The sequence below is a fragment of the Echeneis naucrates genome, chromosome 4 (assembly GCF_900963305.1).
Source record: "Echeneis naucrates chromosome 4, fEcheNa1.1, whole genome shotgun sequence".
Lineage (NCBI taxonomy): Eukaryota > Metazoa > Chordata > Actinopteri > Carangiformes > Echeneidae > Echeneis > Echeneis naucrates.
In genome coordinates, this window is record NC_042514.1 from 18733794 (window position 1) to 18761511 (window position 27718).

The window sequence follows — 27718 nt, forward strand, 5'->3', positions numbered from 1 at the left end:
AACAGACAGAGATATGTTCAGTTACATTCTCTAACTGCTCTGACGTATCTCTTCCGTTCTCCCCTCTTTATTTCCTTAGGGTGGTCCCTAGTTAGTATGATCTCAAATCCTGTAAGAAAAACACAAGTTTCTGCATTGCTGCAGGGTTAGTAAAAGTACAAAAGATACTCATGAGAAGTCTTGAAGTAAAGTATCAGCTGATCTCTCTACCTTTGTTAAGAAACACAGAAAGTTGTGTTTCTGCCCAGTTTCGAACTGTGGACCTTTCGCGTGTGAGGCTAACTTGAGTTAGAGAGTTGCCAGAGTTGTCTACATGTTTGAAAATGGCGCCATGACCCCAGGATCCACCCCTAGGGTATGGTTCTGAGTTTGAAGAGGAGGGCATTTGCTAGACGCCAGCGCCCTCATCAAGGTTCCCCAATGACGTCACACAGGTAATAAAGACGCTCTCTTGCATTTTTTCCATATTAAGAGCCAACAGCAAATCTGTTTCTACCCAGTTTCAAACTGGGGATCTTTCGCGTGTAATGCAAACGTGATGACCGATACACTACGGAAAGCTGCACTGGACACTCCCTTCCCCTTGACGATGAAATGCCATCGTTACTTCGAATATTGCTGACAATGCAAGGGAAGAACCAAAAACATCGCTAAAGCCAATTCTTTAATCGAATTAAGAGGTATGGATTAACTAGAAACAGACACTGATTTATTTTCAGCTGACAGCAAACATGTTTCCGCGCAGTTTCGCACTGGGGACCTTTCGCGAGTTAGGCGAACGTGATGACCACTACACTACCGAAACCTGAACGCAAGCTGCTCCACCCTTTCCAATCTAATGATTTCTGACGTGAACAGGTACTTTCATAAAAGCTGCATTTGCTCTTCCAGTTGCATCACCGAAATTTGGTCTTCCTAAGAATAGATGTAGATACTGGCAGGTATACTCACGAGAAGTCTTGAAGTGAAGCATCAGCTGACCTCTGACCTCTCTGCCTTTGTTGAAAAAGAATTACAGAAGATACTGTTCCTGCCCAGTTTCGAACTGGGGACCTTTCGCGTGTGAGGCGAACGTGATGACCACTACACTACAGAAACCTGTACAGGACACCCTCTTCCCCTTGATGATGAAATGCCATCGTCGACGTGAACAGGTACTTTCATAAAAGCTGCATTTGCTCTTCCAGTTGCATCACCGAAATTTGGTCTTCCTCAGAATAGCTGTAGATACTGGCAGGTATACTCACGAGAAGTCTTGAAGTGAAGCATCAGCTGACCTCTGACCTCTCTGCCTTTGTTGAAAGAGAATTACAAAAAATACTGTTCCTGCCCAGTTTCGAACTGGGGACCTTTTGCGTGTTAGGCAAACGTGATGACCACTACACTACAGAAACCTGCACAGGACACCATCTTCCCCTTGATGATGAAATGCCATCGTTAATACGAAAATTGAAGCAACTGAGAATGCAAGGCAGGAACCAAAAACATCTGTTTCCAGCTGACAGCAAACATGTTTCCGCCCAGTTTCGAACTGGGGACCTTTCGCGTGTTAGGCGAACGTGATGACCACTACACTACGGAAACCTGCACTGGTCACTCCCTTCCCCTTGACGATGAAATGCCATCGTTACTTCGAATATTGCTGACAATGCAAGGGAAGAACCAAAAACATCGCTAAAGGCAATTCTTTAATCGAATTAAGAGGTATGCATTAACTGGAAAAAAGACGCTGATTTATTTCCAGCTGACAGCAAAGATATTTCCGCCCAGTTTCAAACTGCAGCAGCTTTTGGAGCAGTTTCAAACTGGGGATCTTTCGCCTGTAATTTCGCCAGCTGACAGCAAAGATGTTTCCGCCCAGTTTCAAACTGGGGACCTTTCGCGTGTTAGGCGAACGTGATGACCACTACACTACGGAAACCTGAATGCAAGCTGCTCCGCCCCTTCCAATCTAATGATTTCTGACGTGAACAGGTACTTTCATAAAAGCTGCATTTGCTCTTCCAGTTGCATCACCGAAATTTGGTCTTCCTAAGAATAGATGCAGATACTGGCAGGTCTACTCACGAGAAGTCTTGAAGTGAAGCATCAGCTGACCTCTGACCTCTCTGCCTTTGTTGAAAAAGAATTACAGAAAATACTGTTCCTGCGCAGTTTTGAACTGGGGACCTCTCGCGTGTGAGGCGAACGTGATGACCACTACACTACAGAAACCTGCACAGGACACCCTCTTCCCCTTGATGATGAAATGCCATCGTTACTACTGTTGTGATGGCCTCCCACGTGCTCTGAAAAGAACAATAGAGAGGCCTACATCCTGAAGCCTGGGCCAGAGTTGTCTGCCTGTTTGGAAATGGCGCCATGACCCCAGGATTCACCCCTAGGGTGTGGTTCTGAGTTTGAAGAGGAGGGCATTTGCTAGACACCAGCGCTCTCAGCAGGGATCCCCGATGACGTCACACAGGTAATAAAGACGCTCTATGGCTCTTGATCTTCGCTTTTTCCCAGTGCCCCGGTTGTGGGAGAGAGCTGTCCCAGCTTTTGTCTGGACCTCTCCAATGATATTCTAATTGCTTCAGACAATGGATCAGCCTCCATACTTCTCCTTTTGGATCTTAGTGCTGCTTTCGACACCATAGATCACAATATTTTACTACAGAGACTGGAACATGAAATTGGGATTAAAGGAACTGCAATAAGGTGGTTCAAATCCTATTTATCAGATAGACATCAGTTTGTTCATGTTCACAACAGCTCCTCCTCATGCACTGCAGTCAGTTATGGAGTCCCACAGGTTTGGGTACTTGGACCAATCGTCTTTACGCTTCATCTAGGCACCAAATGCCATCTTTACTACCGCAATTACACAATGAATTGACCAAACAAACAGCTGAAGCCAACATTTTCTATTCTAAATCAGCGGTAGCACTTACAAAATACACAGGTCATACTCGCTCCACGGCTCTCGATCTTTGCTGTTTCCCAGTGCCCCGGTTGTGGGAGAGAGCTGTTCCAGGTTTGGTCTGGACCTCTGATTGTTGCATCACCGAAATTTGCTCTTCCTACGAATAGACGCAGATACTGGCAGGTCTACTCACAAGAAGTCTTGAAGTGAAGCATCAGCTGATCTCTGACCTCTCTGCCGTTGTTGAAAAAGAATAACTGAAAACACAGTTTCTGCCCAGTTTCGAACTGGGGACCTTGCGCGTGTGAGGCAAACGTGATGACCACTACACTACAGAAACTTGCACAGGACCCCCTCTTCCCCTTGATGATGAAATGCCATCGTTAATACGAAAATTGAAGCAATTGAGAATGCAAGGCAGGAACCAAAAACATCTGTTTCCAGCTGACAGCAAACATGTTTCCGCCCAGTCTCGAACTGGGGACCTTGCGCGTGTGAGGCGAATGTGATGACCACTACACTACAGAAACCTGCACAGGTCAGCCCCTTCCCCTTGATGATGAAATGCCATCGTTAATACGAAAATTGAAGCAACTGAGAATGCAAGGCAGGAACCAAAAACATCTGTTTCCAGCTGACAGCAAACATGTTTCCGCCCAGTTTCAAACTGGGGACCTTTCGCGTGTTAGGCGAACGTGATGACCACTACAATACGGAAACCCGCACAGGTCACCTCCTTCCGCTTATCAAGAAATGCCATCATTACCACTGTTGCGATAGCCTCCCACGTGCTCTGAAAATAACAATCGAGAATCCTACATCCTGAAGCCTGGGCCAGAGTTGTCTACCTGTTTGAAAATGGCGCCATGACCCCAGGATCCACCCCTAGGGTATGGTTTTGAGTTTGAATAGGAGGGCATTTGCCAAACGCCAGCGCCCTCAGCAGGGATCCCCAATGACGTCACACAGGTATTAAAGACGCTTCATGGCTCTTGATCTTCGCTTTTTCCAAGTGCCCCAGTTGTGGTAGAGAGCTGTCCCAGCTTTCGAGTAGCAGCAGCGGTGTCCCTGAAACCAGAACAATTGCAGTGGTATCAGATGTCGGAAGAGGCCGTCCCACAAGTGTCTGGCTTTACATCCTAAACATCAGGTTAAAGAATTGGGTGGGATGGTAAAACTAGCATTAGCACAGGATGATTGGGTTATCACGGACATTCGCGGAGTACTTTATTCGGCTAGAGCCAACATATACTCAATTCAAGTAGAAGCCGTAGATAGCTCAGTTCTGGAGGAGGCCCAGGTCTCCCGGTTTCACGGTCTATCATTGACTCTCTACCAGAGTCCCTATGGGCGCAGGGCCCGACAGAAGTGCGACTGGTGCAATGTGAACCATTAACTTTTGAGGTGAACACCTCTGATCCAGTGTGGATCAATCAGTACCCCCACAAGCCCCAAGCAGAGGAGGGCATCGCAGACACCATTCAGGGCCTCATATCACAGGGCGTATGATCTCTGACCTCTCTGCCGTTGTTGAAAAAGAATAACTGAAAACACTGTTCCTGCCCAGTTTCGAACTGGGGACCTTTCGCGTGTGAGGTAAACGTGATGACCACTACACTACAGAAACCTGTACAGGGCACTCTCTTCCCCTTGATAATGAAATGCCATCGTTACTACTGTTGCGATCGCCTCCCACGTGCTCTGAAAAGAACAATAGAGAGGCCTACATCCTGAAGCCTGGGCCAGAGTTGTCTGCCTGTTTGGAAATGGCGCCATGACCCCAGGATCCACCCCTAGGGTGTGGTTCTGAGTTTGAAGAGGAGGGCATTTGCTAGACACCAGCGCCCTCAGCAGGGATCCCCGATGACGTCACACAGGTAATAAAGACGCTCCATGGCTCTTTATCTTCGCTTTTTCCCAGTGCCCCGGTTGTGGGAGAGAGCTGTCCCAGCTTTTGTCTGGACCTCTCCAATGATATTCTAATTGCTTCAGACAATGGATCAGCCTCCATACTTCTCCTTTTGGATCTTAGTGCTGCTTTCGACACCATAGATCACAATATTTTACTAGAGACTGGAACATGAAATTGGGATTAAAGGAACTGCAATAAGGTGGTTCAAATCCTATTAATCAGATAGACATCAGTTTGTTCATGTTCACAACAGCTCCTCCTCATGCACTGCAGTAAGTTATGGAGTCCCACAGGTTTGGGTACTTGGACCAATCGTCTTTACGCTTCATCTAGGCACCAAATGCCATCTTTACTACCGCAATTACACAATGAATTGACCAAACAAACAGCTGAAGCCAACATTTTCTATTCTAATTCAGAGGTAGCACTTACCAAATACACAGGTCATACTCTGTTGCATTTTTTCCATATTAAGAGCCAACAGCAAATCTGTTTCTACCCAGTTTCAAACTGGGGATCTTTCGCGTGTAATGCAAACGTGATGACCGATACACTACGGAAACCCGCACAGGTCACCTCCTTCCGCTTATCAAGAAATGCCATCATTAACACTGTTGCGATAGCCTCCCACGTGCTCTGAAAATAACAATCGAGAATCCTACATCCTGAAGCCTGGGCCAGAGTTGTCTACCTGTTTGAAAATGGCGCCATGACCCCAGGATCCACTCCTAGGGTATGGTTTTGAGTTTGAACAGGAGGGCATTTGCCAAACGCCTGCGCCCTCAGCAGGGATCCCCGATGACGTCACACAAGTAATAAAGACGCTTCATGGCTCTTGATCTTCGCTTTATCCCAGTGCCCCAGTTGTGGTAGAGAGCTGTCCCAGCTTTCGAGTAGCAGCAGCGGTGTCCCTGACACCAGAACAATTGCAGTGGTATCAGATGTCGGAAGAGGCCGTCCCACAAGTGTCTCTGGCTTTACATCCTAAACATCAGGTTAAAGAATTGGGTGGGATGGTAAAACTAGCATTAGCACAGGATGATTGGGTTATCACGGACATTCGCGGAGTACTTTATTCGGCTAGAGCCAACATATACTCAATTCAAGTAGAAGCCGTAGATAGCTCAGTTCTGGAGGAGGCCCAGGTCTCCCGGTTTCACGGTAGAGAAAAAACAGATCACCCTGAGGCTGCGTCTATCATTGACTCTCTACCAGAGTCCCTATGGGCGCAGGGCCCGACAGAAGTGGGACTGGTGCAATGTGAACCATTAACTTTTGAGGTGAACACCTCTGATCCAGTGTGGATCAATCAGTACCCCCACAAGCCCCAAGCAGAGGAGGGCATCGCAGACACCATTCAGGGCCTCATATCACAGGGCGTATGATCTCTGACCTCTCTGCCGTTGTTGAAAAAGAATAACTGAAAACACAGTTTCTGCCCAGTTTCAAACTGGGGATCTTTCGCCTGTAATGCAAACGTTATGACCACTACACTACAGAAACCTGCACAGGACACCCTCTTCCCCTTGATGATTAAATGCCATCGTTAATACGAAAATTGAAGCAACTGAGAATGCAAGGCAGGAACCAAAAACATCTGTTTCCAGCTGACAGCAAACATGTTTCCGCCCAGTTTCGAACTGGGGACCTTTCGCGTGTTAGGCGAACGTGATGACCACTACACTACGGAAACCCGCACAGGTCACCTCCTTCCGCTTATCAAGAAATGCCATCATTACCACTGTTGCGATAGCCTCCCACGTGCTCTGAAAATAACAATCGAGAATCCTACATCCTGAAGCCTGGGCCAGAGTTATCTACCTGTTTGAAAATGGCGCCATGACCCCAGGATCCACCCCTAGGGTATGGTTTTGAGTTTGAACAGGAGGGCATTTGCCAAACGCCAGCGCCCTCAGCAGGGATCCCCGATGACGTCACACAGGTAATAAAGACGCTTCATGGCTCTTGATCTTCGCTTTTTCCCAGTGCCCCAGTTGTGGTAGAGAGCTGTCCCAGCTTTCGAGTAGCAGCAGCGGTGTCCCTGACACCAGAACAATTGCAGTGGTATCAGATGTCGGAAGAGGCCGTCCCACGAGTGTCTCTGTCTTTACATCCTAAACATCAGGCTAAAGAATTGGGTGGGATGGTAAAACTAGCATTAGCACAGGATGATTGGGTTATCACGGACATTCGCGGAGTACTTTATTCGGCTAGAGCCAACATATACTCAATTCAAGTAGAAGCCGTAGATAGCTCAGTTCTGGAGGAGGCCCAGGTCTCCCGGTTTCACGGTAGAGAAAAAACAGATCACCCTGAGGCTGCGTCTATCATTGACTCTCTACCAGAGTCCCTATGGGCGCAGGGCCCGACAGAAGTGGGACTGGTGCAATGTGAACCATTAACTTTTGAGGTGAACACCTCTGATCCAGTGTGGATCAATCAGTACCCCCACAAGCCCCAAGCAGAGGAGGGCATCGCAGACACCATTCAGGGCCTCATATCACAGGGCGTATGATCTCTGACCTCTCTGCCGTTGTTGAAAAAGAATAACTGAAAACACTGTTCCTGCCCAGTTTCGAACTGGGGACCTTTCGCGTGTGAGGTAAACGTGATGACCACTACACTACAGAAACCTGTACAGGGCACTCTCTTCCCCTTGATAATGAAATGCCATCGTTACTACTGTTGCGATCGCCTCCCACGTGCTCTGAAAAGAACAATAGAGAGGCCTACATCCTGAAGCCTGGGCCAGAGTTGTCTGCCTGTTTGGAAATGGCGCCATGACCCCAGGATCCACCCCTAGGGTGTGGTTCTGAGTTTGAAGAGGAGGGCATTTGCTAGACACCAGCGCCCTCAGCAGGGATCCCCGATGACGTCACACAGGTAATAAAGACGCTCCATGGCTCTTTATCTTCGCTTTTTTCCCAGTGCCCCGGTTGTGGGAGAGAGCTGTCCCAGCTTTTGTCTGGACCTCTCCAATGATATTCTAATTGCTTCAGACAATGGATCAGCCTCCATACTTCTCCTTTTGGATCTTAGTGCTGCTTTCGACACCATAGATCACAATATTTTACTAGAGACTGGAACATGAAATTGGGATTAAAGGAACTGCACTCAGGTGGTTCAAATCCTATTTATCAGATAGACATCAGTTTGTTCATGTTCACAACAGCTTCTCCTCATGCACTGCAGTCAGTTATGGAGTCCCACAGGTTTGGGTACTTGGACCAATCGTCTTTACGCTTCATCTAGGCACCAAATGCCATCTTTACTACCGCAATTACACAATGAATTGACCAAACAAACAGCTGAAGCCAACATTTTCTATTCTAATTCAGAGGTAGCACTTACCAAATACACAGGTCATACTCGCTCCACGGCTCTCGATCTTCACTGTTTCCCAGTGCCCCGGTTGTGGGAGAGAGCTGTTCCAGCTTTCGTCTGGACCTCTGATTGTTGCATCACCGAAATTTGCTCTTCCTACGAATAGACGCAGATACTGGCAGGTCTACTCACGAGAAGTCTTGAAGTGAAGCATCAGCTGATCTCTGACCTCTCTGCCGTTGTTGAAAAAGAATAACTGAAAAGACAGTTTCTGCCCAGTTTCGAACTGGGGACCTTTCGCGTGTGAGGCAAACGTGATGACCACTACACTACAGAAACCGGCACAGGACACCTTCTTCCCCTTGATGATGAAATGCCATCGTTAATACGAAAATTGAAGCAACTGAGAATGCAAGGCAAGAACCAAAAACATCGCGAAAGCCAATTCTCTAATTGAATTAAGAGGTATGCAGTAACTAAAAAGAAATGCTGCTCTGTTTCCAGCTGACAGCAAACATGTTTCCGCCCAGTTTCGAACTGGGGACCTTTCGCGTGTGAGGCGAACGTGATGACCACTACACTACAGAAACCTGCACAGGTCACTGCCTTCCCCTTGACAATGAAATGCCATCGTTACTACAGCAATTACACAAACAAACAGCTGAAGCCAATTCTCTAATCTAAATCAGAGGTAGCAATAACCAAACACACAGGTCCGGCTTGTGTAGAGCCGACAGCAAATCTGTTTCTGCCCAGGTTCGAACTGGGGACCTTTCGCGTGTAAGGCGAACGTGATGACCACTACACTACAGAAACCTGAGCACAAGCTGCTCTGCCCCTTCTGTCAGGTTTAAGCCACCTAGAACATGATGAAACACAGGGAAGAAAGACAAAGGACAACAGCGCTCATTTTTACTTGCAAGGAGAACAGACAGAGATATGTTCAGTTACATTCTCTAACTGCTCTGACGTATCTCTTCCGTTCTCCCCTCTTTATTTCCTTAGGGTGGTCCCTAGTTAGTATGATCTCAAGTCCTGTAAGAAAAACACAAGTTTCTGCATTCCTGCAAGGTTAGTAAAAGTGCAAAAGATACTGATGAGAAGTAAAGTATTAGCTGATCTCTCTGCCTTTGTTAAGAAACACAGAAAGTTCTGTTTCTGCCCAGTTTCGAACTGGGGACCTTTCGCGTGTGAGGCGAACGTGATGACCACTACACTACAGAAACCTGTACAGGACACCCTCTTCCCCTTGATGATTAAATGCCATCGTTAATACGAAAATTGAAGCAATTGAGAATGCAAGGCAGGAACCAAAAACATCTGTTTCCAGCTGACAGCAAACATGTTTCCGCCCAGTTTCGAACTGGGGACCTTTTGCGTGTTAGGCGAACGTGATGACCACTACACTACGGAAACCCGCACATGTCACCTCCTTCCGCTTATCAAGAAATGCCATCATTACCACTGTTGCGATAGCCTCCCACGTGCTCTGAAAATAACAATCGAGAATCCTACATCCTGAAGCCTGGGCCAGAGTTGTCTACCTGTTTGAAAATGGCGCCATGACCCCAGGATCCACCCCTAGGGTATGGTTTTGAGTTTGAACAGGAGGGCATTTGCCAAACGCCTGTGCCCTCAGCAGGGATCCCCAATGACGTCACACAGGTAATAAAGACGCTTCATGGCTCTTGATCTTCGCTTTTTCCCAGTGCCCCAGTTGTGGTAGAGAGCTGTCCCAGCTTTCGAGTAGCAGCAGCGGTGTCCCTGACACCAGAACAATTGCAGTGGCATCAGATGTCGGAAGAGGCCTTCCCACAAGTGTCTCTGGCTTTACATCCTAAACATCAGGCTAAAGAATTGGGTGGGATGGTAAAACTAGCATTCGCACAGGATGATTGGGTTATCACGGACATTCGCGGAGTACTTTATTCGGCTAGAGCCAACATATACTCAATTCAAGTAGAAGCCGTAGATAGCTCAGTTCTGGAGGAGGCCCAGGTCTCCCGGTTTCACGGTAGAGAAAAAACAGATCACCCTGAGGCTGCGTCTATCATTGACTCTCTACCAGAGTCCCTATGGGCGCAGGGCCCGACAGAAGTGGGACTGGTGCAATGTGAACCATTAACTTTTGAGGTGAACACCTCTGATCCAGTGTGGATCAATCAGTACCCCCACAAGCCCCAAGCAGAGGAGGGCATCGCAGACACCATTCAGGGCCTCATATCACAGGGCGTATGATCTCTGACCTCTCTGCCGTTGTTGAAAAAGAATAACTGAAAACACAGTTTCTGCCCAGTTTCAAACTGGGGATCTTTCGCCTGTAATGCAAACGTGATGACCGATACACTACGGAAAGCTGCACTGGACACTCCCTTCCCCTTGACGATGAAATGCCATCGTTACTTCGCTTACTTGCTGACAATGCAAGGGAAGAACCAAAAACATCGCTAAAGGCAATTCTTTAATCGAATTAAGAGGTATGCATTAACTGGAAAAAAGACGCTGATTTATTTCCAGCTGACAGCAAAGATGTTTCCGCCTAGTTTCGAACTGGGGACCTTTCGCGTGTTAGGCGAACGTGATCACCACTACACTACAGAAACCTGAATGCAAGCTGCTCCACCCCTTCCAATCTAATGATTTCTGACGTGAACAGGTACTTTCATAAAAGCTGCATTTGCTCTTCCAGTTGCATCACCGAAATTTGGTCTTCCTAAGAATAGACGCAGATACTGGCAGGTATACTCACGAGAGGTCTTGAAGTGAAGCATCAGCTGACCTCTGACCTCTCTGCCTTTGTTGAAAAAGAATTACAGAAAATACTGTTCCTGCCCAGTTTCGAACTGGGGACCTTTCGCGTGTGAGGCGAACGTGATGACCACTACACTACAGAAACCTGTACAGGACACCCACTTCCCCTTGATGATGAAATGCCACCGTTACTACTGTTGTGATGGCCTCCCACGTGCTCTGAAAAGAACAATAGAGAGGCCTACATCCTGAAGCCTGGGCCAGAGTTGTCTGCCTGTTTTGAAAAGGCGCTATGACCCCAGTATCCACCCCTACACTACAGAAACCTGCACAGGACACCCTCTTCCCCTTGATGATTAAATGCCATCGTTAATACGAAAATTGAAGCAATTGAGAATGCAAGGCAGGAACCAAAAACATCTGTTTCCAGCTGACAGCAAACATGTTTCCGCCCAGTTTCGAACTGGGGACCTTTCGCGTGTGAGGCGAATGTGATGACCACTACACTACGGAAACCTGCGCAGGCCAGCCCCTTCCCCTTGATGATGAAATGCCATCGTTAATACGAAAATTGAAGCAACTGAGAATGCATGCAATCCCGGGTCGAGACCAGGAGGCAGAGCCGCAGTTTAACACGCTCCTCTGCGCCTCAGTCAGAGCGGTCATCTGCCGAGAATAGAATAGAGTCTCTGTCTATGTTTAGGTCTATAGAAACCGTGTCTGTCCCCCGACGACCTAAATTTAGAAAAGTTAATAAACTCAAATTAAACAAAAGAGGAGCTAAAAACAAAAACCTAACTGTAATTAAAACAGCCACAAACTTAGTCTCAAATAACACTGCGATCAAATGTGGACTGTTGAACATTCGATCATTATCATCAAAATCTCTACTAGTAAATGATCTCATAGCTGATCACCATATTGATTTATTTTGTATAACTGAAACGTGGCTGCAGCAGGATGAGTATGTTAGCATTAATGAAGCTACACCCCCAACTCATGTTAACTTTCATATCCCTTGTACCACAGGTCGAGGAGGTGGGGTGGCTGCAATATTTCAGTCAAGCCTATTAATCAACCCCAGACCAAAATCTGGCTGCAGGTCTTTTGAAAGCCTCACTCTTAGTCTCTCCCACTCGGACTGGAAAGGTGAAAAACCAGTTCTGTTAGTTACAGTATACCGTCCACCTGGTCCGTACTCAGAATTCCTATCAGAGTTTTCTGAGTTTATATCAGAGTTAGTACTTAGTACAGATAAAATCATTATTCTGGGAGATTTCAATATACATGTTGACGTAGAAAGCGACAGCCTTAGTTCTGGGTTTCTTTCCCTACTAGACTCAATTGGCTTTTCCCAGCACGTGAATGAACCCACTCACTTTTACAATCATATCCTTGATCTTGTTCTAACTTATGGCATTGAAATTGACAAGCTAACAATTCTTCCCCAAAATTCTCTCCTGTCTGACCATTACCTTATTACATTTGAGTTTACTTTAATGGGCTCCACAGCATTGAGGAATAAATTCAGCTATAGAAGATGTTTATCTGAAGCTGCTGTGGCTAAATTTAAAGAGAACATTTGGTCATCATTCCCAACAATGCCATATCTAAATCTAAATTTAAATGAGGATTTCTCCCATACGCAGGTTGATGACCTTGTGACTAGCACTATGGCCACACTGCGTTCGAATCTTGATAATGCCGCCCCTCTCAAAAAGAAAGTATTCAATCTGAGGAGGATGGCTCCCTGGTATAGTTACCAAATCCGTACCTTGAAGCAGACATCAAGGAAATTAGAAAGAAACTGGCGTTCCAGTAAGTCAGAAGAGTCTCACAGAGCCTGGAAAGACAGCCTAAAAACGTATAAAAAAGCTCTCCGCAGTGCTAGAAGTTCATATTACTCAGCACTCATAGAAGAAAACAAGAACAACCCCAGGTTTCTCTTCAGCACTGTAGCCAGGCTGACAGAGAGCCATAGCTCAGTTGAACCAGTGATCCCCTTAGCTCTAAGCAGTAATGATTTTATTAGTTTTTTTTTCCAGACAAAATTCTCACGATCAGAGAAAGAATTTATCAGCTCTTGCCTACGTTAGATAAAAATCCCCTTCTGAAGACGGCAACTGCTGAATCAGCTGCGGCGCCTCTTTTACATCTGGAATCATTCTCACCTCTAAATCTCTCAGAGCTAGCTTCTATAGTTTCATCATCCAGACCGTCAACCTGTCTATTAGACCCAGTACCAACTAGCCTCTTTAAAGAGATCTTTTATGTAATTGAGCCGTTTATTCTAGATTTGGTTAATCTGACTTTATTTCTGGGTTATGTACCTCAGGCACTTAAGACCGCGGTCATCAAACCCCAGCTTAAAAAGCCTAATCTTGATCCAGATGTTTTGGCAAACTATAGACCCATATCGAACCTTCCATTTATTTCTAAAATCATTGAGAAAGCTGTAGCAAAACAACTACACGAGCATCTGGATGGGAACAGTTTGTTTGAAGAGTTTCAGTCAGGATTTAGAGCCCATCATAGCACAGAAACAGCGCTGGTTAAAGTCTCCAATGACATTCTAATGGCCTCAGACAATGGATCAGCCTCCATACTTCGCCTTCTAGATCTTAGTGCTGCATTCGACACCATAGATCATAATATTTTACTACAGAGACTGGAACATGAAATTGGAATTAAAGGAACTGCACTAAAGTGGTTCAAATCCTACTTATCAGATAGACATCAGTTTGTTCATGTAAACAACAGCTCCTCCTCATGTACTGTAGTCAGTCATGGAGTCCCGCAGGGTTCGGTACTTGGACCAATCCTCTTTACGCTTTATCTGCTTCCTCTAGGCAACATTATCAGGAAACACAGCATCAATTTCCACTGCTACGCAGACGATACTCAGCTGTACCTATCAATGAAGCCAAATGAAGTCAGTCAGATAGTCAGACTGCAGGCATGTCTTGAAGACATAAAAGTCTGGATGACTGGAAATTTTTTACTTCTCAACTCTGACAAAACAGAAGTTATTGTACTCGGTCCTAAGCACCTCAGAAAAATACTATCTAATCATCTCATCAGTTTGGACGGCATTACTTTGGCCTCCAGCTCCACTGTAAGAAACCTTGGAGTAATTTTTGACCAGGACATGTCCTTTGTCCCTCACATAAAACAAGTTAGTCGGGCAGCTTTCTTCCACCTGAGAAACATTAGGAAAATCAGAAACATCCTCTCTCAGGATGATGCAGAAAAACTAGTCCATGCATTTGTAACTTCTAGGCTGGACTACTGTAACTCATTACTATCTGCATGTCCAAACAAATCTCTAAAAGGCCTTCAGTTAATTCAGAACGCTGCTGCACGAATATTAACAGGAACTAGGAAAAGAGATCACATCTCTCCCGTGTTAGCTGCTCTTCATTGGCTGCCAGTAAAATATAGAGTAAAATTCAAAATCCTTCTTTTAACGTATAAAGCTCTTAATGGCCAAGCTCCATCGTATCTCAGAGAGCTCATAGTTCCTTACTGTCCTAGCAGGCCACTCCGCTCTCTAGATGGAGGTTTACTTGTGGTTCCTAGAGTCTCCAAGAGTAAATCGGGAGGCAGATCGTTCAGTTATCAGGCTCCTCTTCTATGGAACCAACTCCCAGCATCGGTCCGGGGGGCGGACTCTTTAGTAACTTTCAAGACCAGGCTTAAAACTTTCCTGTATGACAGAGCGTACAGTTAAAAAGTCCTCTACTCTTTAGGTATGCTGCTATAGGCCTAGGCTGCTGGGGGAAGGACTGAGCTTCTCTCTCTCTCTCTCTCTCTCTCTCTCTCTCTCTCTCTCGCTCTCTGTCTCTCCCTGTCACCCTCTCTCCCTCTTTCTCTCTAACTCCCTCCTTGCATGCGCTGATAAAAACCATCCTTCTTAAAAAAAAAAACAAAAAAAACAAACAGTTTCACCCAGTTCTAAGCATTTATACTGCATTTACTAACCATGTTCTGCCAAAGTCTCTGTCTCTCCCAGTTCCTCTCCTCTCTCTCCCTGTCCTCATCCTGCAGGTGGTGACTCATCTCCATCCCATGTTCCTGCAACACCTGCTGGTCCCATATAGCATGAATTCTGTATTACAGCTCAACTTCATGAACTTCATGCAACAACATGTTCCTGCCTACACCCCCCCCTCCAATGCCTGCCTGCCTGTCTCTCTCTCTCTCTCTCTCTCTCTCTCTCTCTCTCTCTCTCTCTCTCAACCCAACCGGTCGAGGCAGATGGCCGCCCCCCCTGAGCCTGGTTCTGCTCGAGGTTTCTGCCTCTTAAAGGAAGTTTTTCCTTTCCACTGTTGCCAAGTGCTTGCTCATCGGGGGATCTGTTGGGTCTCTTTAAATAAATTTATAAAGAGTTTGGTCTAGACCTGCTCTATATGTAAAGTACCTTGATGTAACTTTGTTATGATTTGGCGCTATACAAATAAATCTGATTTGATTTGATTTGGTTTGATATACTCACGAGAAGTCTTGAAGTGAAGCATCAGCTGACCTCTGACCTCTCTGCCATTGTTGAAAAAGAATTACAGAAAATACTGTTCCTGCCCAGTTTCGAAATGGGGACCTTTCGCATGTGAGGCGAACGTGATGACCACTACACTACAGAAACCTGTACAGGACACCCTCTTCCCCTTGTTGATGAAATGCCATCGTTACTACTGTTGTGATGGCCTCCCACGTGCTCTGAAAAGAACAATAGAGAAGCCTGGGCCAGAGTTGTCTGCCTGTTTGGAAATGGCGCCATGACCCCAGGATCCACCCCTAGGGTGTGGTTTTGAGTTTGAACAGGAGGGCATTTGCTAGACACCAGCGCCCTCAGCAGGGATCCCCGATGACGTCACACAGGTAATAAAGACGCTCCATGGCTCTTGATCTTCGCTTTTTCCCAGTGCCCCGGTTGTGGGAGAGAGCTGTCCCAGCTTTTGTCTGGACCTCTCCAATGATATTCTAATTTCTTCAGACAATGGATCAGCCTCCATACTTCTCCTTTTGGATCTTAGTGCTGCTTTCGACACCATAGATCACAATATTTTACTAGAGACTGGAACATGAAATTGGGATTAAAGGAACTGCAATAAGGTGGTTCAAATCCTATTTATCAGATAGACATCAGTTTGTTCATGTTCACAACAGCTCCTCCTCATGCACTGCAGTCAGTTATGGAGTCCCACAGGTTTGGGTACTTGGACCAATCGTCTTTACGCTTCATCTAGGCACCAAATGCCATCTTTACTACCGCAATTACACAATGAATTGACCAAACAAACAGCTGAAGCCAACATTTTCTATTCTAATTCAGAGGTAGCACTTACCAAATACACAGGTCATACTCGCTCCACGGCTCTCGATCTTCGCTGTTTCCCAGTGCCCCGGTTGTGGGAGAGAGCTGTTCCAGCTTTCGTCTGGACCTCTGATTGTTGCATCACCGAAATTTGCTCTTCCTACGAATAGACGCAGATACTGGCAGGTCTACTCACGAGAAGTCTTGAAGTGAAGCATCAGCTGATCTCTGACCTCTCTGCCGTTGTTGAAAAAGAATAACTGAAAACACAGTTTCTGCCCAGTTTCGAACTGGGGACCTTTCGCGTGTGAGGCGAACGTGATGACCACTACACTACAGAAACCTGTACAGGACACCCTCTTCCCCTTGATGATGAAATTCCATCGTTACTACTGTTGTGATGGCCTCCCACGTGCTCTGAAAAGAACAATAGAGAGGCCTACATCCAGAAGCCTGGGCCAGAGTTGTCTGCCTGTTTGGAAATGGCGCCATGACCCCAGGATCCACCCCTAGGGTGTGGTTTTGAGTTTGAAGAGGAGGGCATTTGCTAGACACCAGCGCCCTCAGCAGGGATCCCCGATGACGTCACACAGGTAATAAAGACGCTCCATGGCTCTTGATCTTCGCTTTTTCCCAGTGCCCCAGTTGTGGGAGAGAGCTGTCCCAGCTTTTGTCTGGACCTCTCCAATGATATTCTAATTTCTTCAGACAATGGATCAGCCTCCATACTTCTCCTTTTGGATCTTAGTGCTGCTTTCGACACCATAGATCACAATATTTTACTACAGAGACTGGAACATGAAATTGGGATTAAAGGAACTGCAATAAGGTGGTTCAAATCCTATTTATCAGATAGACATCAGTTTGTTCATGTTCACAACAGCTCCTTCTCATGCACTGCAGTCAGTTATGGAGTCCCACAGGTTTGGGTACTAGAACCAATCGTCTTTACGCTTCATCTAGGCACCAAATGCCATCTTTACTACCGCGTTACTACAGCAAATCTGTTTCTGCCCAGGTTCGAACTGGGGACCTTTCGCGTGTAAGGCGAACGTGATGACCACTACACTACAGAAACCTGAGCACAAGCTGCTCTGCCCCTTCTGTCAGGTTTAAGCCACCTAGAACATGATGAAACACAGGGAAGAAAGACAAAGGACAACAGCGCTCATTTTTACTTGCAAGGAGAACAGACAGAGATATGTTCAGTTACATTCTCTAACTGCTCTGACGTATCTCTTCCGTTCTCCCCTCTTTATTTCCTTAGGGTGGTCCCTAGTTAGTATGATCTCAAGTCCTGTAAGAAAAACAAAAGTTTCTGCATTTCTGCAGGGTTAGTAAAAGTACAGAAGATACTCATGAGAAGTCTTGAAGTAAAGTATTAGCTGATCTCTGTACCTTTGTTAAGAAACACAGAAAGTTCTGTTTCTGCCCAGTTTCAAACTGTGGACCTTTCGCATGTGAGGTAAACGTGACGACCACTACACTACCGAAACCTGAATGCAAACTGCTCCGCCCCTTCCAATCTAATGATTTCTGACGTGAACAGGTACTTTCATAAAAGCTGCATTTGCTCTTACCGTTGCATCACCGAAATTTGGTCTTCCTACGAATAGACGCAGATACTGGCAGGTATACTCACGAGAAGTCTTGAAGTGAAGCATCAGCTGACCACTGACCTCTCTGCATTCGTTGAAAAAAAAAACAATTAAGTTGTGTTTCTGCCCAGTTTCGAACTGGGGACCTTTCGCGTGTGAGGCGAACGTGATGACCACTACACTACAGAAACCTGTACAGGACACCCTCTTCCCCTTGATGATGAAATGCCATCGTTACTACTGTTGTGATCGCCTCCCACGTGCTCTGAAAAGAACAATAGAGAGGCCTACATCCTGAAGCCTGGGCCAGAGTTGTCTGCCTGTTTGAAAATGGCGCCATGACCCCAGGATCCACCAGTTTGAGAGAGAGCAAGAAAGACCTTACAAGGTTGTATGAGCAACACCGACGGCTGTCCAGGTGGAAGGAAGCAAGACTTGGTATCACCTAAATCACTGTACCAAAAAGGTTCCGAAAGACAAAAAGGGCATTATAAAACTGAGAGAGAACGATGAGGAGAATGACTGTGTGGTGCAAACTAGTGACAAGCACTCTCTTGTTAATGTCACTAGGCTGCCAAGTGTCCAAGTGTCCAAGCTCTCCTTAACTGCACAGGCTTCTCTCGATGCCCTGTTTCCTCCTTTTCTCACTGGTGCCATGCATTTCTTCAAGAAATCTCATGAGAAGTCTTGAAGTGAAGCATCAGCTGACCACTGACCTCTCTGCATTCGTTGAAAAAAAAAAAAATCAAGTTGTGTTTCTGCCCAGTTTCGAACTGGGGACCTTTCGCGTGTGAGGCGAACGTGATGACCACTACACTACAGAAACCTGCCACGGGCACGCCCTTCCCATTGACGATGAAATGCCATCGTTACTTCAAATATTGAAGTCGCTGAGAATGTAAGCAACACATCAAAAACATCGCGAAAGCAAATGCTCTAATCGAATTAAGAGGTATGCCTTCACTTCGCTACTTGGACCAATCCTCTTTACGCTTCATCTGCTTCCTCTAGGCAACATTATCATGACATCAGACATGTCTTGAACACATACAAGTCTGGATGACCCATAATTTTTTTACTCCTTAATTCTGACAAAACTGACATGCCATTGTTACTACAAACATTACAGAAAGTGAGAATGCAAGTGATGCACCAAAAGCATAGTTGAAGCCAATTCTCCAAACTAATTCTGAGGTAGGCCTGACCTAATACACACATCCTACTCTCCTGCATTAATTCTATAATCAGAGTCCACAACAAATCTGGGTAGTTTTCCAACCCAACGCTGGTTAAATAGTGGACCGACTAAACGTTGGGTTAACTTCACCAAACAAACTGGGTCTGTTCATTCAACCCAGGAAGATGGGTTGTTAAAATATCCCTAATATGGGTTATATTGACTATAATACTGGATTAATTTCACCCCACTAATGGGATATTATTATTGTTTTTGTTGCTCCACCGTAAAATGTGAAAAATGATTAAAAAAAAAGTATAGATTTCTCTGGCACAACTGATGGTCATCAGTTTAACTACACATGATCATACTCACACCAGGTCTAGCATTTTCTTGTACATCTTATTGACTATCTGACCTCTCTGCCTTTGTTAAGAAAGAAAAAAATTAAGTTCTGTTTTTGCCCAGTTTCGAACTGGGGACCTTTCGCGTATTAGGCGAACGTGATGACCACTATACTACAGAAACCTGCACAGGCCAGCCCCTTCCCCTTGATGATGAAATGCCATCGTTACTACGAAAATTTAAGCAACTGAGAATGCAAGGCAAGAACCAAAAACATCGCGAAAGCCAATTCTCCAATTGAATTAAGAGGTATGCAGTAACTAAAAAGAAATGCTGCTCTGTTTCCAGCTGACAGCAAACATGTTTCCGCCCAGTTTCGAACTGGGGACCTTTCACCACAGAGAAATGCTATCTAATCATAATCAGCCTGGATGGCATTATGTTGGCTTCCAGCTCCACTGTTAGAAACCTTGGTGGAACCTTTGACCAGGACATGTCCTTTGTCCCTCACATAAAAGAAGTCAGTAGGGCAGCTTTGTTCCACCTGAGAAACATCAGGAAAATCAGAGACATCCTCTCTCAGGATGATGCAGAAAAACTCGTCCATGCATTTTAACTTTCAGGCTGGACTACTGTAACTCGTTACTATCTAGATGTCCAAACAAATCTCTGAAAGGCCTCTAGACCTGCTCTTCATGTAAAGTACCTTTATGTCACGTTGTTATGATTTGACGCAATACAAAGACCTGCCCCTCATGTAATTTTACTACGAAAATTGAAGCAGCTGAGAATGCAAGGCAAGAACCAAAAACATCGCTAAAGCCAATTTTTCTAATTGAATTAAGAGGTATGCCTTAACTAAAAAGAGATGCTGATTTATTTCCAATTGACAGCAAACATGTTTCCGCCCAGTTTCGAACTGGGGACCTTTCGCGTGTGAGGCAAACGTGATGACCACTACACTACGGAAACCTGCAAAGGTCACTGCCTTCCCCTTGACAATGAAATGCCATCGTTACTACAGCAATTATACAAACAAACAGCTGAAGCCATTTCTCTAATCTAAATCAGAGGTAGCAATAACCAAACACAGCAATGATCTCTCTACCTTTGTTAAGAAACACAGAAAGTTCTGCTTCTGCCCAGTTTCAAACTGTGGACCTTTCGCGTGTGAGGCTAACGTGACGACCACTACACTACCGAAACCTGAATGCAAACTGTTCCGCCCCTTCCAATCTAATGATTTCTGACGTGAACAGGTACTTTCATAAAAGCTGTATTTGCTCTTACCGTTGCATCACCGAAATTTGGTCTTCCTACGAATAGAAGCAGATACTGGCAGGTATACTCACGAGAAGTCTTGAAGTGAAGCATCAGCTGACCACTGACCTCTCTGCATTCGTTGAAAAAAAAAAAAAAATTAAGTTGTGATTCTGCCCAGTTTCGAACTGGGGACCTTTTGCGTGTGAGGCGAACGTGATGACCACTACACTACAGAAACCTGCACTGGTCACTCCCTTCCCCTTGACGATGAAATGCCATCGTTACTTCGAATATTTCTGACAATGCAAGGGAAAAACCAAAAACATCGCTAAAGGCAATTCTTTAATCGAATTAAGAGGTATGCATTAACTGGAAAAAAGACGCTGATTTATTTCCAGCTGTGGATCAATCAGTACCCCCACAAGCCCCAAGCAGAGGAGGGCATCGCAGACACCATTCAGGGCCTCATATCACAGGGCATATGATCTCTGACCTCTCTGCCGTTGTTGGAAAAGAATAACTGAAAAGACAGCTTCTGCCCAGTTTCGAACTGGGGACCTTTCGCGTGTGAGGCGAACGTGATGACCACTACACTACAGAAACCTGCACAGGACACCCTCTTCCCCTTGATGATGAAATGCCATCGTTAATACGAAAATTGAAGCAACTGAGAATGCAAGGCAGGAACCAAAAACATCTGTTTCCAGCTGACAGCAAAGATGTTTCCGCCCAGTTTCGAACTGGGGACCTTTCGCGTGTTAGGCGAACGTGATGACCACTACACTACGGAAACCCGCACAGGTCACCTCCTTCCTTCTGGCCTGGGCCAGAGTTGTCTACCTGTTTGAAAATGGCGCCATGACCCCAGGATCCACCCCTAGGGTATGGTTTTGAGTTTGAACAGGAGGGCATTTGCCAAACGCCAGCGCCCTCAGCAGGGATCCCCGATGACGTCACACAGGTAATGAAGACGCTTCATGGCTCTTGATCTTCGCTTTTTCCCAGTGCCCCAGGTGTGGTAGAGAGCTGTCCCAGCTTTCGAGTAGCAGCAGCGGTGTCCCTGACACCAGAACAATTGCAGTGGTATCAGATGTCGGAAGAGGCCGTCCCACAAGTGTCTCTGGCTTTACATCCTAAACATCAGGTTAAAGAATTGGGTGGGATGGTAAAACTAGCATTAGCACAGGATGATTGGGTTATCACGGACATTCGCGGAGTACTTTATTCGGCTAGAGCCAACATATACTCAATTCAAGTAGAAGCCGTAGATAGCTCAGTTCTGGAGGAGGCCCAGGTCTCCCAGTTTCACGGTAGAGAAAAAACAGATCACCCTGAGGCTGCGTCTATCATTGACTCTCTACCAGAGTCCATATGGGCGCAGGGCCCGACAGATGTGCGACTGGTGCAATGTGAACCATTAACTTTTGAGGTTAACACCTCTGATCCAGTGTGGATCAATCAGTACCCCCACAAGCCCCAAGCAGAGGAGGGCATCGCAGACACCATTCAGGGCCTCATTTCACAGGGCGTATGATCTCTGAGCTCTCTGCCGTTGTTGAAAAAGAATAACTGAAAACACAGTTTCTGCCCAGTTTCAAACTGGGGATCTTTCGCCTGTAATGCAAACGTGATGACCACTACACTACAGAAAACTGCACTGGACACTCCCTTCCCCTTGACGATGAAATGCCATCGTTACTTCGAATATAGCTGACAATGCAAGGGAAGAACCAAAAACATTGCTAAAGGCAATTCTTGAATCGAATTAAGAGGTATGCATTAACTGGAAAAAAGACTACTTCGAAAAGTCACGAGAAGTCTTGAAGTGAAGCATCAGCTGATCAGCCCCTTCCCCTTGATGATGAAATGCCATCATTAATACGAAAATTGAAGCAACTGAGAATGCAAGGCAGGAACCAAAAACATCTGTTTCCAGCTGACAGCAAACCTGTTTCCGCCCAGTTTCGACCACTACACTACGGAAACCCGCACAGGTCACCTCCTTCCGCTTATCAAGAAATGCCATCATTACCACTGTTGCGATAGCCTCCCACGTGCTCTGAAAAGAACAATCGAGAATCCCACATCCTGAAGCCTGGGCCAGAGTTGTCTACCTGTTTGAAAATGGCACCATGACCCCAGGATCCACCCCTAGGGCATGGTTTTGAGTTTGAACAGGAGGGCATTTGCCAAACGCCTCTCTGCCGTTGTTGAAAAAGAATAACTGAAAACACAGTTTCTGCCCAGTTTCAAACTGGGGATCTTTCCCGTGTAATGCAAACGTGATGACCGATACACTACGGAAACCTGCACTGGACACTCCCTTCCCCTTGACGATGAAATGCCATCGTTACTTCGAATATTGCTGACAATGCAAGGGAAGAACCAAAAACATCGCTAAAGGCAATTCTTTAATCGAATTAAGAGGTATGCATTAACTGGAAAAAAGACGCTGATTTATTTCCAGCTGACAGCAAAGATGCTACCGCCCAGTTTCGAACTGGGGACCTTTCGCGTGTCAGGCGAACATGATGACCACTACACTACAGAAACCTGAATGCAAGCTGCTCCGCCCCTTCCAATCTAATGATTTCTGACGTGAACAGGTACTTACATAAAAGCTGAATTTGCTCTTCCAGTTGCATCACCGAAATTTGGTCTTCCTAAGAATAGATGCAGATACTGGCAGGTATGGCTAGTTATTTTACTTCCTAACATTCATCGTTATTGGGTGCGGTAAGCGTGTTGCGTCATTTCCGGTCACTGGCGGTTGTGCTCTCTATTGTGCTTGTGTTGTTTCCACTGTTCTTCTGCTATTATTTCCTAATTCACTCGAGTAATCAGGCAGAAAATTATTTTCACACCAACACTAGGTTTTAGAAGTCAATATCTCCCCTTTCTCCAAAGTTTATAACCGTTTCTGTTCCTCCGCTAATCAAACTACCCGATTAGCAATGTCCTCTAGCTCTCTGTCTCCACTCTCTGTTCCTCCTTCTCCTCCTCCTCTCCTCTCCTGTTCTCTGTGCCTCATGTGTAGTTATTCTTCTGCCTCCTTTTATGATAGCACCTCTTGTCATAGATGTAGGATGATGGTAGAAATGGAGGCGAAGATTAATGAGTTAGGTAGCCCAACTTATGCTAGTGTAGTTAGCCCCCCCCCTGTAGCCGGTGCGGACCAACCTAGACGAGCTCATACAGCAGCTAAGATAGTTTCCTCCCCCCCAGTGGCTCCCGAGCAGCCGGGATCTAGTCAGGGCGGCTGGGTGACTGTCCGAGACAAGAGGCATAGTCGTAGGCAGCAGCCCCCGGTTCACCATCGACCAGTTCACGTTTCCAACAGGTTCTCCCCTCTCAGCGACACACCCGCTGAAAAGCCGACTCTAGTGATTGGTGATTCTATTCTGAGAAACGTGAAGTTAGCGACACCGGCGGCCATAGTGAAGTGTATCCCGGGGGCCAGAGCAGGCGACATCCAGTCTTATCTGAAACTGCTGGCTAAGGGTAAACGTAAATATGCTAATATTGTAGTTCACGTCGGCAGTAACGACACCCGACTTCGCCAGTCGGAAGTCACAAAAATGAATGTGGAATCGGTGTGTACTTTTGCTAAAACGATGTCGGACACTGTAGTTTTCTCCGGCCCCCTCCCCAATCGGACCAGTGATGACATGTACAGCCGCATGTCGTCATTTAACCGCTGGCTGTCGAGGTGGTGTCCCGAAAACAACGTGGGCTACATAGATAACTGGAAGTCTTTCTGGGGGAGACCTGGTCTAATTAGGAGAGATGGTGTCCATCCCACCGTGGACGGGGCCGCTCTCATTTCTAGAAATATGGCCGATTTTATTAGAAATCCAAAACCCTGACAATCCCGGGTCTAGACCAGGAGGCAGAGCCGCAGTTTAACACGCTCCTCTGCGCCTCAGTCAGAGCGGTCATCTGCCGAGAATAGAATAGAGTCTCTGTCTATGTTTAGGTCTATAGAAACCGTGTCTGTCCCCCGACGACCTAAATTTAGAAAAGTTAATAAACTCAAATTAAACAAAAGAGGAGCTAAAAACAAAAACCTAACTGTAATTAAAACAGCCACAAACTTAGTCTCAAATAACACTGCGATCAAATGTGGACTGTTGAACATTCGATCATTATCATCAAAATCTCTACTAGTAAATGATCTCATAGCTGATCACCATATTGATTTATTTTGTATAACTGAAACGTGGCTGCAGCAGGATGAGTATGTTAGCATTAATGAAGCTACACCCCCAACTCATGTTAACTTTCATATCCCTCGTACCACAGGTCGAGGAGGTGGGGTGGCTGCAATATTTCAGTCAAGCCTATTAATCAACCCCAGACCAAAATCTGGCTGCAGGTCTTTTGAAAGCCTCACTCTTAGTCTCTCCCACTCGGACTGGAAAGGTGAAAAACCAGTTCTGTTAGTTACAGTATACCGTCCACCTGGTCCGTACTCAGAATTCCTATCAGAGTTTTCTGAGTTTATATCAGAGTTAGTACTTAGTACAGATAAAATCATTATTCTGGGAGATTTCAATATACATGTTGATGTAGAAAGCGACAGCCTTAGTTCTGGGTTTCTTTCCCTACTAGACTCAATTGGCTTTTCCCAGCATGTGAATGAACCCACTCACTTTTACAATCATATCCTTGATCTTGTTCTAACTTATGGCATTGAAATTGACAAGCTAACAATTCTTCCCCAAAATTCTCTCCTGTCTGACCATTACCTTATTACATTTGAGTTTACTTTAATGGGCTCCACAGCATTGAGGAATAAATTCAGCTATAGAAGATGTTTATCTGAAGCTGCTGTGGCTAAATTTAAAGAGAACATTTGGTCATCATTCCCAACAATGCCATATCTAAATCTAAATTTAAATGAGGATTTCTCCCATACGCAGGTTGATGACCTTGTGACTAGCACTATGGCCACACTGCGTTCGAATCTTGATAATGCTGCCCCTCTCAAAAAGAAAGTATTCAATCTGAGGAGGATGGCTCCCTGGTATAGTTACCAAATCCGTACCTTGAAGCAGACATCAAGGAAATTAGAAAGAAACTGGCGTTCCAGTAAGTCAGAAGAGTCTCACAGAGCCTGGAAAGACAGCCTAAAAACGTATAAAAAAGCTCTCCGCAGTGCTAGAAGTTCATATTACTCAGCACTCATAGAAGAAAACAAGAACAACCCCAGGTTTCTCTTCAGCACTGTAGCCAGGCTGACAGAGAGCCATAGCTCAGTGGAACCAGTGATCCCCTTAGCTCTAAGCAGTAATGATTTTATTAGTTTTTTTTTCAGACAAAATTCTCACGATCAGAGAAAGAATTTATCAGCTCTTGCCTACGTTAGATAAAAATCCCCTTCTGAAGACGGCAACTGCTGAATCAGCTGCGGCGCCTCTTTTACATCTGGAATCATTCTCACCTCTAAATCTCTCAGAGCTAGCTTCTATAGTTTCATCATCCAGACCGTCAACCTGTCTATTAGACCCAGTACCAACTAGCCTCTTTAAAGAGATCTTTTATGTAATTGAGCCGTTTATTCTAGATTTGGTTAATCTGACTTTATTTCTGGGTTATGTACCTCAGGCACTTAAGACTGCGGTCATCAAACCCCAACTTAAAAAGCCTAATCTTGATCCAGATGTTTTGGCAAACTATAGACCCATATCGAACCTTCCATTTATTTCTAAAATCATTGAGAAAGCTGTAGCAAAACAACTACACGAGCATCTGGATGGGAACAGTTTGTTTGAAGAGTTTCAGTCAGGATTTAGAGCCCATCATAGCACAGAAACAGCGCTGGTTAAAGTCTCCAATGACATTCTAATGGCCTCAGACAATGGATCAGCCTCCATACTTCGCCTTCTAGATCTTAGTGCTGCATTCGACACCATAGATCATAATATTTTACTACAGAGACTGGAACATGAAATTGGAATTAAAGGAACTGCACTAAAGTGGTTCAAATCCTACTTATCAGATAGACATCAGTTTGTTCATGTAAACAACAGCTCCTCCTCATGTACTGTAGTCAGTCATGGAGTCCCGCAGGGTTCGGTACTTGGACCAATCCTCTTTACGCTTTATCTGCTTCCTCTAGGCAACATTATCAGGAAACACAGCATCAATTTCCACTGCTACGCAGACGATACTCAGCTGTACCTATCAATGAAGCCAAATGAAGTCAGTCAGATAGTCAGACTGCAGGCATGTCTTGATGACATAAAAGTCTGGATGACTGGAAATTTTTTACTTCTCAACTCTGACAAAACAGAAGTTATTGTACTCGGTCCTAAGCACCTCAGAAAAATACTATCTAATCATCTCATCAGTTTGGACGGCATTACTTTGGCCTCCAGCTCCACTGTAAGAAACCTTGGAGTAATTTTTGACCAGGACATGTCCTTTGTCCCTCACATAAAACAAGTTAGTCGGGCAGCTTTCTTCCACCTGAGAAACATTAGGAAAATCAGAAACATCCTCTCTCAGGATGATGCAGAAAAACTAGTCCATGCATTTGTAACTTCTAGGCTGGACTACTGTAACTCATTACTATCTGCATGTCCAAACACATCTCTAAAAGGCCTTCAGTTAATTCAGAACGCTGCTGCACGAATATTAACAGGAACTAGGAAAAGAGATCACATCTCTCCCGTTTTAGCTGCTCTTCATTGGCTGCCAGTAAAATATAGAGTAGAATTCAAAATCCTTCTTTTAACGTATAAAGCTCTTAATGGCCAAGCTCCATCGTATCTCAGAGAGGTCATAGTTCCTTACTGTCCTAGCAGGCCACTCCGCTCTCTAGATGGAGGTTTACTTGTGGTTCCTAGAGTCTCCAAGAGTAAATCTGGAGGCAGATCGTTCAGTTATCAGGCTCCTCTTCTATGGAACCAACTCCCAGCATCGGTCCGGGGGGCGGACTCTTTAGTAACTTTCAAGACCAGGCTTAAAACTTTCCTGTATGACAGAGCGTACAGTTAAAAAGTCCTCTACTCTTTAGGTATGCTGCTATAGGCCTAGGCTGCTGGGGGAAGGACTGAGCTTCTCTCTCTCTCTCTCTCTCTCTCTCGCTCTCTGTCTCTCCCTGTCACCCTCTCTCCCTCTTTCT

The 27718-nt window shown here is 45.5% G+C and overlaps 26 non-coding genes across 26 annotated transcripts; all 26 read right to left on the reverse strand.

Moving 5' to 3' along the window:
- Positions 1-1025: 1025 nt before the first annotated feature.
- Positions 1026-1098, reverse strand: trnav-cac (transfer RNA valine (anticodon CAC)). The gene has a single exon. It is a non-coding gene; the product is annotated as a tRNA-Val (tRNA).
- A 223-nt stretch (positions 1099-1321) lies between these two features.
- On the reverse strand, positions 1322-1394 carry trnav-aac (transfer RNA valine (anticodon AAC)). Its single transcript has one exon. It is a non-coding gene; the product is annotated as a tRNA-Val (tRNA).
- A 117-nt stretch (positions 1395-1511) lies between these two features.
- On the reverse strand, positions 1512-1584 carry trnav-aac (transfer RNA valine (anticodon AAC)). The gene has a single exon. It is a non-coding gene; the product is annotated as a tRNA-Val (tRNA).
- A 264-nt stretch (positions 1585-1848) lies between these two features.
- On the reverse strand, positions 1849-1921 carry trnav-aac (transfer RNA valine (anticodon AAC)). Its single transcript has one exon. It is a non-coding gene; the product is annotated as a tRNA-Val (tRNA).
- Positions 1922-2141: 220 nt separating this feature from the next.
- On the reverse strand, positions 2142-2214 carry trnav-cac (transfer RNA valine (anticodon CAC)). Its single transcript has one exon. It is a non-coding gene; the product is annotated as a tRNA-Val (tRNA).
- A 1148-nt stretch (positions 2215-3362) lies between these two features.
- trnav-cac (transfer RNA valine (anticodon CAC)) lies at positions 3363-3435 on the reverse strand. Its single transcript has one exon. It is a non-coding gene; the product is annotated as a tRNA-Val (tRNA).
- A 3002-nt stretch (positions 3436-6437) lies between these two features.
- trnav-aac (transfer RNA valine (anticodon AAC)) lies at positions 6438-6510 on the reverse strand. The gene has a single exon. It is a non-coding gene; the product is annotated as a tRNA-Val (tRNA).
- Positions 6511-8407: 1897 nt separating this feature from the next.
- On the reverse strand, positions 8408-8480 carry trnav-cac (transfer RNA valine (anticodon CAC)). Its single transcript has one exon. It is a non-coding gene; the product is annotated as a tRNA-Val (tRNA).
- Positions 8481-8658: 178 nt separating this feature from the next.
- trnav-cac (transfer RNA valine (anticodon CAC)) lies at positions 8659-8731 on the reverse strand. Its single transcript has one exon. It is a non-coding gene; the product is annotated as a tRNA-Val (tRNA).
- A 153-nt stretch (positions 8732-8884) lies between these two features.
- On the reverse strand, positions 8885-8957 carry trnav-uac (transfer RNA valine (anticodon UAC)). Its single transcript has one exon. It is a non-coding gene; the product is annotated as a tRNA-Val (tRNA).
- A 337-nt stretch (positions 8958-9294) lies between these two features.
- On the reverse strand, positions 9295-9367 carry trnav-cac (transfer RNA valine (anticodon CAC)). Its single transcript has one exon. It is a non-coding gene; the product is annotated as a tRNA-Val (tRNA).
- Positions 9368-9484: 117 nt separating this feature from the next.
- Positions 9485-9557, reverse strand: trnav-aac (transfer RNA valine (anticodon AAC)). Its single transcript has one exon. It is a non-coding gene; the product is annotated as a tRNA-Val (tRNA).
- Positions 9558-10671: 1114 nt separating this feature from the next.
- trnav-aac (transfer RNA valine (anticodon AAC)) lies at positions 10672-10744 on the reverse strand. Its single transcript has one exon. It is a non-coding gene; the product is annotated as a tRNA-Val (tRNA).
- Positions 10745-10964: 220 nt separating this feature from the next.
- trnav-cac (transfer RNA valine (anticodon CAC)) lies at positions 10965-11037 on the reverse strand. The gene has a single exon. It is a non-coding gene; the product is annotated as a tRNA-Val (tRNA).
- Positions 11038-11335: 298 nt separating this feature from the next.
- trnav-cac (transfer RNA valine (anticodon CAC)) lies at positions 11336-11408 on the reverse strand. Its single transcript has one exon. It is a non-coding gene; the product is annotated as a tRNA-Val (tRNA).
- Positions 11409-15461: 4053 nt separating this feature from the next.
- Positions 15462-15534, reverse strand: trnav-cac (transfer RNA valine (anticodon CAC)). The gene has a single exon. It is a non-coding gene; the product is annotated as a tRNA-Val (tRNA).
- Positions 15535-16476: 942 nt separating this feature from the next.
- On the reverse strand, positions 16477-16549 carry trnav-cac (transfer RNA valine (anticodon CAC)). Its single transcript has one exon. It is a non-coding gene; the product is annotated as a tRNA-Val (tRNA).
- A 662-nt stretch (positions 16550-17211) lies between these two features.
- Positions 17212-17284, reverse strand: trnav-uac (transfer RNA valine (anticodon UAC)). Its single transcript has one exon. It is a non-coding gene; the product is annotated as a tRNA-Val (tRNA).
- Positions 17285-17922: 638 nt separating this feature from the next.
- Positions 17923-17995, reverse strand: trnav-cac (transfer RNA valine (anticodon CAC)). Its single transcript has one exon. It is a non-coding gene; the product is annotated as a tRNA-Val (tRNA).
- A 562-nt stretch (positions 17996-18557) lies between these two features.
- On the reverse strand, positions 18558-18630 carry trnav-cac (transfer RNA valine (anticodon CAC)). Its single transcript has one exon. It is a non-coding gene; the product is annotated as a tRNA-Val (tRNA).
- Positions 18631-19436: 806 nt separating this feature from the next.
- trnai-aau (transfer RNA isoleucine (anticodon AAU)) lies at positions 19437-19509 on the reverse strand. Its single transcript has one exon. It is a non-coding gene; the product is annotated as a tRNA-Ile (tRNA).
- Positions 19510-20225: 716 nt separating this feature from the next.
- On the reverse strand, positions 20226-20298 carry trnav-cac (transfer RNA valine (anticodon CAC)). Its single transcript has one exon. It is a non-coding gene; the product is annotated as a tRNA-Val (tRNA).
- A 456-nt stretch (positions 20299-20754) lies between these two features.
- Positions 20755-20827, reverse strand: trnav-cac (transfer RNA valine (anticodon CAC)). The gene has a single exon. It is a non-coding gene; the product is annotated as a tRNA-Val (tRNA).
- A 292-nt stretch (positions 20828-21119) lies between these two features.
- trnav-cac (transfer RNA valine (anticodon CAC)) lies at positions 21120-21192 on the reverse strand. The gene has a single exon. It is a non-coding gene; the product is annotated as a tRNA-Val (tRNA).
- Positions 21193-21309: 117 nt separating this feature from the next.
- Positions 21310-21382, reverse strand: trnav-aac (transfer RNA valine (anticodon AAC)). The gene has a single exon. It is a non-coding gene; the product is annotated as a tRNA-Val (tRNA).
- Positions 21383-23069: 1687 nt separating this feature from the next.
- On the reverse strand, positions 23070-23142 carry trnav-gac (transfer RNA valine (anticodon GAC)). The gene has a single exon. It is a non-coding gene; the product is annotated as a tRNA-Val (tRNA).
- Positions 23143-27718: the final 4576 nt, after the last annotated feature.